The 8,443-nt window shown below is 41.8% G+C and overlaps 1 pseudogene; it reads right to left on the bottom strand.

Annotated features, from left to right (window-relative positions):
- Positions 1-4,535: 4,535 nt before the first annotated feature.
- On the bottom strand, positions 4,536-8,219 carry LOC107057870 (uncharacterized; annotated as a pseudogene).
- Positions 8,220-8,443: the final 224 nt, after the last annotated feature.

Below are 8,443 nucleotides of genomic sequence, written 5' to 3'. Positions count from 1 at the left end.
AAAATGGTGTTCCGATTTGGAACCATGGAAATCACCCCGACAATCGAGGAAATTTGGGATGGCATAGATACCGTAGGTACAGGGCTTGAAAGAAGAGTAAGAAAAGAGGAGGACATCCTAATCCCTAACAAGCCTACTATCGAGGAAATTGTGAAGTGGCTCGGATTAAGAAAAGAATACGCCCACTGGGCCGAAGGATCAAGCATTGCTTTTAGAGATCTATATGTTAGATTTGGGCATGCGAGTTTCTATGTTAATTATAACCAAGAGTTCAGAAGTACTTTTAGAGAATGGGACGGGATCAGACCCCTGATATTCACTATTGCACTATTAGGTACTATGGTTTTTCCACACGACAACCAGATAATTATGCTTGCAAACACTCTGTTCCACGTGCATGAGAATCAGAATCAAGTGAAGTATTATCCCATCGCGCCTGTCATCCTATCCGACATGTACCAAAATTTGGGAAGGTGTAATGAAGGACATCGTTATTTCAAGGCTGTAACCTCCTCCTCCAATTGTGGATAATGAGCCACTTGGCAAAGGGACACGGGACTCAACATCTACATACCCTCGATGAACATAACACTCTTAAGAATTTGAATGAAATGTTGTTCTGGGCGGATTTAGAAAATAGGTGAACTACAGAGAGATGGGACTAGATTTTATCTAAGTTAAGGGAGGACGATATATAGTGGATGTTCGACCGATTCATCTCCGAAGATGTCGTAGTACAAGGAGACAAACAACTTGTACTTCCTCTACCAGGTATTTGGGGTATTCATCCGTATGCACCCATTCGGGTCCTGAGGCAGTTCGGAAGAAAACAAACCACACCCCCGAACGCATACTACCACGTCTATGTGTTCGATATCGGGGATGATAGAATTCTTAAGGCTACAGAGAGATGCTGAAAGAATGTAAGCGAGCACTGCAAATGAATAAAGACACCATTGTCGCGGACCGATTTAATGTTGGGTATGACGAAACCTACAAAGCTTGGTTGAAAGACAATTTGCAAGGCATCTCCTTCCCAGTTCCAAACATCTACCGCAGTTTGGAGGACAAAGAATCCAATGCTTTGATATAATTGAGAGAGGTCAGAAAGGAAGCTCGGGACATGCATGATGAATTCCTTCGAAAACAAGACGAGGATAAATACTCCCTCGAGAGTGTAAACCAAGAATTAGAAAACTTGAGGAGCGATTTGGGAGAGCTCAACTCGTGGATTGAAGATAAGAAAAGAGGAATGCTGTTTGAAGATTGGGAAGAGAAAGGACGTCGGAGCAACAGATACTTGCCGATGATTCAGTACAAGCTTCAGCACCACACGGGACAAAACAAGAGAAGCAGATCAAAAGCGGGGCCGTCTAGGACATCTTAGTGGATTTCGCCCCTGTGTGGGTCTTTCTATGTGTATCTGTTATTATTTTCTCCTGCATGTCCTTGCTTTTCTTGTATTGTGGTACTCTTTTCAAATGACCCCTGTGTGGGCCTTTCCTCTTGTATTTCCCAATTATTCCCTATTTCCCATGCTTATTTTGCCTTTTTGTACATTATCTTATATATGTGAAATTTGCTTTTGGGTAACAAAATGGTTCAATTCTACACATACATCTTTCAAGTATGCTAGGCCTACCTTTGGCACAAAAGTCTCCCCTACTTGTTTAGGATGCGCGTTTGCCGCTTGTGTGCCTTAACTGTTTATGTGATATTGATGCTTTGAATGGGGATATTTTAGCCCACTCCTTTTAAAAAAAATTCTAAAAAATCTCTACAAATACCAAATACAAGTCACTACCCAAAATGTTCGACCAAAATTCCTTGAGTCTTGAGTTTCTCAGCCAAAAATAAAATCCTACTACCAAATCATAAGACATTACTCTATCATCTCAGGAAAGGTAAATCTGCTGTTAAGATGGAAAAAATCTACAATGTCGAGATGGAGCCGATTGAGGAGGATTTCAGGATGAAACTACATCGGTTCAAACAGGAGATCCGAGAAATGGAGGAAAGAGGAATAGAATTGGAACTCGCCACCATAGTCGCAAGAGCCAAAAGTGCAGCATTGGACGTGGAGTTGGCGACTAAGATGGTATGATTTGCTATCATGAACGAACAGACCGCTGCTATGCAGAAGAAAGAAGATGATATAGCCCCTAGGCTTCAAAGGTTGTGCGGAAAATACTCTTTCTTCAATCAAGAGGTCAACGTCACCGGTCCCGAAGGCACTCAATCTGAAGCTGTTGAAGAAGAACCCGATGAAGATATCATCTACAGGTCTCCTTTCCAAGGACGTTTGAAAGAAGGGGATGAGAAAATCACCCTCGAGGCATATCAACATGAGCATAGCGTGGAAGCAGAAGTCATTTCATGTGCTCTCATTAACAAGCGTCTTCAGGCTAAACACATCTTGAAACCCCTCAAGGGAACCACTTCTGAGGTTCAACCGGAGGACGTACGTAAGACATGTGCCTACCATCCAGACCAAAATGGGCACACAATAGAAGAATGTGTGGGACTGAAGGCCGCGATCCGCGACCTGGTCAAAATTTGGAAAATTACCTATATGTGGGGTGATAATACTCTCCTTACCTATGATCAACCGGAACCTAGTATACCGGTCACAGAGCATACATTGTTTTACTGTCACTACTTTACACCTTTTAAGGGAACACGATGGGATATCTATCGTCAGTTGGTTCAAAGGGGGATCTTGACCCCTATCAAAAGGGATGATGGAATAGTTGATCCTTTTGAAATTAAAATCTGGAAACCTTGCCCTTATCACGACGCCATAGATCACAACATTGGAATGTGCCTCGGGTTCCGCTATGATGTGGAGTCCCTAATCAACATGGGAAGGATCCAAGTTGAGTTTCTCTCCTGATCGACCATGCGACAGCTAGAATGCTTTGACTAGTTAGAAGAAGAAGCATTGATAAAGGAACAATCTATGTTTTAAGATTTTTGTCGCATGTTTTCAAATTCCTTGTAATAAAAAAAATGAATAAATGAAAACCAAATTCCTTTTGTATTCGAACTATGTAGGGCCTGAATTCTCAAGAATGAGATACGTAGGCAGCCTTTCAAGGCCCGGTACCTATCCTTTTAAAATGTTCTTTCCCCTCTTTCATTCTACAAGAGAAAACTGAATTCACATCAACAGATGCCGAGAGATGCAGCAAGAAGGCCTTAGCTCAACGCAATTCAACCTTTCTGGGTCGCTAGTCTCAAATAAAATTAGCAAATTCCTGCTTATTCAAAAAATCAGTCCCCGTTATTCGTGGGTTAACGTGTCCTCAAATGAAGCAACTCTTATGTGTTTATATGCCTTATATATGATATTTTGCACCATGTTGTCACGAATCAAAACTAACAGATTTGCCTTTGAGTTGTTTTTCTGCTACAAGTACTTAGAAGTGGTCTGTGTCGATAAGCTAGCTAATCATCCTTACTTCACCAGATCTAAGGCTCCTAAAGATTCCTTCCCTCATCAAAGCTCACATAAAGGAAAGACAACAATAGGTAATAACGATGAAGAGATTAGTCTAACTGATGTTATCGTGGCTCAGGCCATTATCGCTGATCAGAATGAATTAATTATGCAACTGATGCAACAGATTACAGAGTTAAAGGCTGAGGCGCAGAGGACGCAAGGTCCATCGAATCCAATTATTTCTGTTAACCCTCTAGACGAAGGAAGGCCTTCACTCCACTTCCCTCATCCATGTTCGAGAACGGAATATGCTCAGAACCCACTCCCGAACCCAGCTCAAAGTTACCCCATCATTGATCTAACCGCATTAAACCCCCATCATGCCTTCGCTTCCCACGAAGCACCACCTTACCCTCATAATATAAATCTTCATACCTTCCCTCCTCCTCCAAATGCCAACCCACAAGCTTTCCCTATCCAGGAAAACTAGAATGTCAATAATCCGTAAAACTTCCCCCACCACCAAAATCAGCACACCAATCCCCAAACCTTTCCCCAAAATTACCAATCCCCTTAAAATGCCCAGAATCTCTCCATCGCTCCACCCCTACCTCAAAAAACCGCTTTCAAAATCCCGGTCCCAAATAAGCCTTGATGTAATTCTCACAAGAAGAACTATGATCTAATGCGGAAATCAAAGACGAAAATTAAAGATAAATAGATTGACACAAGAAAAGGAATTCAAAAGCAACCTAAAGGTATATTAAACCTAAAGACCTCAATCGATTGATCCACAATCAAGCACCAAATCTCTTACGATGACCTCAAGGGAATCGATATCCCAAGGGACCAACGTTTTTAACAAAAGGCAACAAAAGCTTAACCAAGCTCTCAACACTCAAACATGAGTTTTCAGTTTTTAACATCAATAATAATCTGAGTCTAAAATGAACCCAAGCTAGCTATTTATAGTTTTAGAAATAAAGGGCCCAAAAGTGACCCGAAATGCCAAAGGGTGAGCTGGGTTGGGTCGCCTAGTGGATTGGGCGATGCGCCGACCCAGTTGGCGAGTAATCCTGTGTGGTCCTTCAGCTTAGCCACGTTCTGGAACAATGAGCGAGCTGGGGTCATTGCCTAGGGACTTGGGCGATCCGCCGATTGGCTCTGGCTCACCAAAGTGTCCAGCTGAAACTTTTAAGGCGTGGAATCCCTTGTTTGATGTCAATACCATCTCATGCACCTCCATCATCATGAATAGCCCCTTCATCCTTTGAAGGTCTTGAGCCTGGCTCCTCGTAAATGGCCTTGATGTAATCCGTTTTACATCATTCTCTCCTTCTTGAAAAGAATTTGTCTTCAAATTCGACGGATCATCATCAACAACAGTTGGGAAGGATGACATATCGCACACATTGAAAGTGTTGTGCACTTGGTATTCTGGTGGAAGGGCAACCTTGTAGGCATTGTCGTTTAGCCGCTCCAGTACTGGAAATGGTCCATCACCCCTCGGCATCAGCTTGGTCTTGCGATGGGTGGTAAATCGCTCCTTGCGAAAGTGAACCCACACCATGTCACCTGGTTCAAACACGATCCTCTTACGGCCTTTGTTAGCCTTTTTGGCTACATCTTGATTCTTCTTTTCTAAGCTCAACCGCACCTTTTCACGAAGCCTCTTCATGGCTTCAGCTCGCTTACTCCCATTTAATCTTAACACAACATCTTCAGAAAGATGAGTGAGATCTAAATGGGTGAGGGGGTTAAAACCATAAACCACTTCAAACAGTGTCATGCCAATAGTTCTATGAATAACTCAATTATATGCAAATTCAAGTAAAGGCAAATGTTCCTCCCATGAGGCCAACTTCCCATGCACTACGTCACGAAGCATAGAACCCAAGGTTATTCACAACTTAAGTTTGGCCATCTGTTTGTGGATGGCAAGAAGTTGAGAACAACAACTTAGTACCAAGTCTACCCCACAATTCCCTCCAAAAGTGACTAAGGAATTTTGGATCCCTATCACTTACAATGGTTTGAGGAATTCCATGCAAATTAATAACATGCTCAACAAAAAAAGATGCTACATTGGAAGCATCATCACATTTATGACATGGAACGAAATGAGCCATCTTTGAAAATCGATCAACAAAAACAAAAATGCTATCTCTACCTCTTTCGGTCCTTGGCAAACCCAAAACGAAGTCCATTGAAATATCAAGCCAAGGTCTTCGAAGGGTGGGGAGAGGAGTGTATAAACCATGGAGAAGGAGGCGCGACTTAGCACGTCGACATTTGATACATTGACCACAAATTCGAACAATGTCTTTATGCATTTTAGGCCAATGAATTGTTCCTCAAGTATTCCCATTAGTTTTGTTAACACCAAAATGACACATAAACCCCATCATGTGCCTCCCTCACAAATAGTTCTCTCCAAGAGCTCATGGGCACACAAAGTCTCTTGCCTTTGAACAAGAAACCATCAAACTTGGAATAGGGAGTAGAACATCTATCCCTCATCCACCTTTCCCTCTCCCATTCCTCACAATCTTTGAAGATTGGAGCAAACACGGGATCCTTGGGGTACAATGTCTTCAAACATTCAAAGCCAATCAATTTGGAAGACAAAGTATTTATCAACACATGTTATCTAGACAAGGCATCGGCCACAACATTTTCCTTTCCCTTTTTGTATTGGATTACATAAGGGAAAGTTTCAAGGAATTCAATCCATTTGGCGTGCTTCTTGTTCAACTTTCCTTTGGCCCGAATATGCTTTAGGGACTCATGATCAGTCCTAATGACAAATTCTTTGGGCCACAAGTAATGTTGCAAATTACCCAAAGCCCTAATCAAGGCATACAATTCAAGATCATAAGTGGAATAATTCAAAGTAGCACCTTTTAGCTTTTCACTAAAGTAAGCAATGGGCTTTTGGTCTTGCATTAAGACGGCTCCAATGCCTACTTTACTAGCATCACAATCCACATCAAACATTTTATCAAAATCAGGTAATTGCAACAAAGGAGCAGAACTAAGCATAGATTTTAAAGCTTCAAAAGCCTTGGCTTGATCCTCTCCCCACTTAAAAGGTTTATCCTTTTGGATTACCTCAGTCAAACGGGTTGTTGTGGTACTAAAACCTTTGACAAATCGTCTATAAAAACTAGCCAACCCATGAAAAGCTTCTAACATCGCTTATGGATTTTGGAATTGGCCAATTCTTAATAGCCTCATTTTAGACTCGTCAACTTCAACCCCTCTTGAACTCACAACAAAACCCAAGAAGACAACTTCATCAACATAAAATGAACACTTATCAAGATTAGCGTAAAGTTGTTCCTTCCTAAGAACATCAAACACACATCTCAAATGCTCAACATGATCATGCATGGTCTTGCTATAAATCAAAATATCATCAAAATAGACAACCACAAAATTTCCCTATAAAGGGTTTCATCACATGATTCATGAGACGCATAAATGTACTAGGAGCATTAGTGAGACCAAAGGGCATCACCAACCATTCGTATAAACCAAACTTGGTCTTGAATGCGGTCTTTCACTCATCACCGGGGTTCATTCGGATTTGATGATAACCACTCCTAAGGTCAATCTTTGAAAACACACAAGAACCATTCAACTCATCCAGCATATCATCTAACCTAGGGATAAGATGACGATACTTTACCGTTATCTTATTGATGGCTCAGCAATCAACACACATGCGCTATGTTCCATCTTTCTTTGGAACCAATAAAACCGGCACAACACATGGACTCATGCTTTCTCTAACATAACCTTTATTGAGGAGTTCCTCCACTTGCCTTTGTAGCTCCTTGGTGTCCTCTGGATTGCTTTGATAAGCCGGCTTGTTTGGTAATTGTGATCCCGGCACAAAGTCTATTTGGTGCTCAATTCCTCGAAGAGGGGGAAATCCACTTGGAAGCTCATTTGGGAAGACATCCTCATAATCTTGCAAAAGAAAGGAAATAGAATTGGGAAGGGAAGAATGAGATCGGTTAGTTTGTAGTACATGATCCCTATGTGTGATAAGGATCAAAGAACTTTCTGACTCAATTTCCTCCCTTATCTCTTTGTAATTAGCCAACAACACTTGGGCCTTTCCTTTCAACTTCCTCCTCTCCTCCTCTTCTTAGCTCTCGGCCTCCACATGTTCCTCTTCACACTTCTTCTTTTCCCTCGACTCACTCACCCTTTGGTATTTATCATTGACTTGAGAAGGGGACATAAGATGAAGAACATATTTATGATCATTCAACACAACTGAATACTTGTTCGTTCTCCCATCATGTTTGGTTGAACGATCATGTTGCCAAGGTCTCCTGAGTAGCACATGACAAGCTTGCATTGGGACCACATCACATAAAACCTCATCTTGATACTTCCCAATCTTAAACTTGATCATCATTTGTCGATGCACTCTCAATTCCCCACACTCACTCAACCATTGAAGTTTGTAAGGTGTAGCATGCTTAGTGGTAGGAAGTTTTAAGAATTCCACTAATGCAGTGCTAGCAACATTTGCACAACTCCCGCTATCAATGATTAAGGAACACACATTATCCTTGATGAAGCACTTGGAGTGGAATAAGTTCTCTCTTTGGCTCGGATCATCCAAGGCCTTACTAACCATGGCTCGTCTCACCACATATAGAGGAGCGACACTCTGTCCTTCTTTGACGCAAAGGTCTGGTTCCTCATCTTCTCCATCTTCAAACTCATCCTCTTTTTTGAGGATCTTCTTCACCACCATCTTCTTGCTCCCTTTCTTCACTAAGATATATTTCCCCTCCTTGAGGTAGAGCAATCAATCAATTGGGACACTCACACATTATATGACCCCATCCCCTACATTTGTGAAATTGAATATCTTTAGGGAACTTGGTTCGGTCGGGGATACCTTTGTCTCTAAGCGGGTACTTTGGAGTGTTTACTTCGAAGGGCTTCTTCTCATAAGGCTTCTTAACATCCGAACCC

Source organism: Solanum tuberosum, unplaced genomic scaffold (genome assembly GCF_000226075.1).
Source record: "Solanum tuberosum cultivar DM 1-3 516 R44 unplaced genomic scaffold, SolTub_3.0 scf00393, whole genome shotgun sequence".
Lineage (NCBI taxonomy): Eukaryota > Viridiplantae > Streptophyta > Magnoliopsida > Solanales > Solanaceae > Solanum > Solanum tuberosum.
This window is presented reverse-complemented; position numbering and strand designations above follow the sequence as displayed.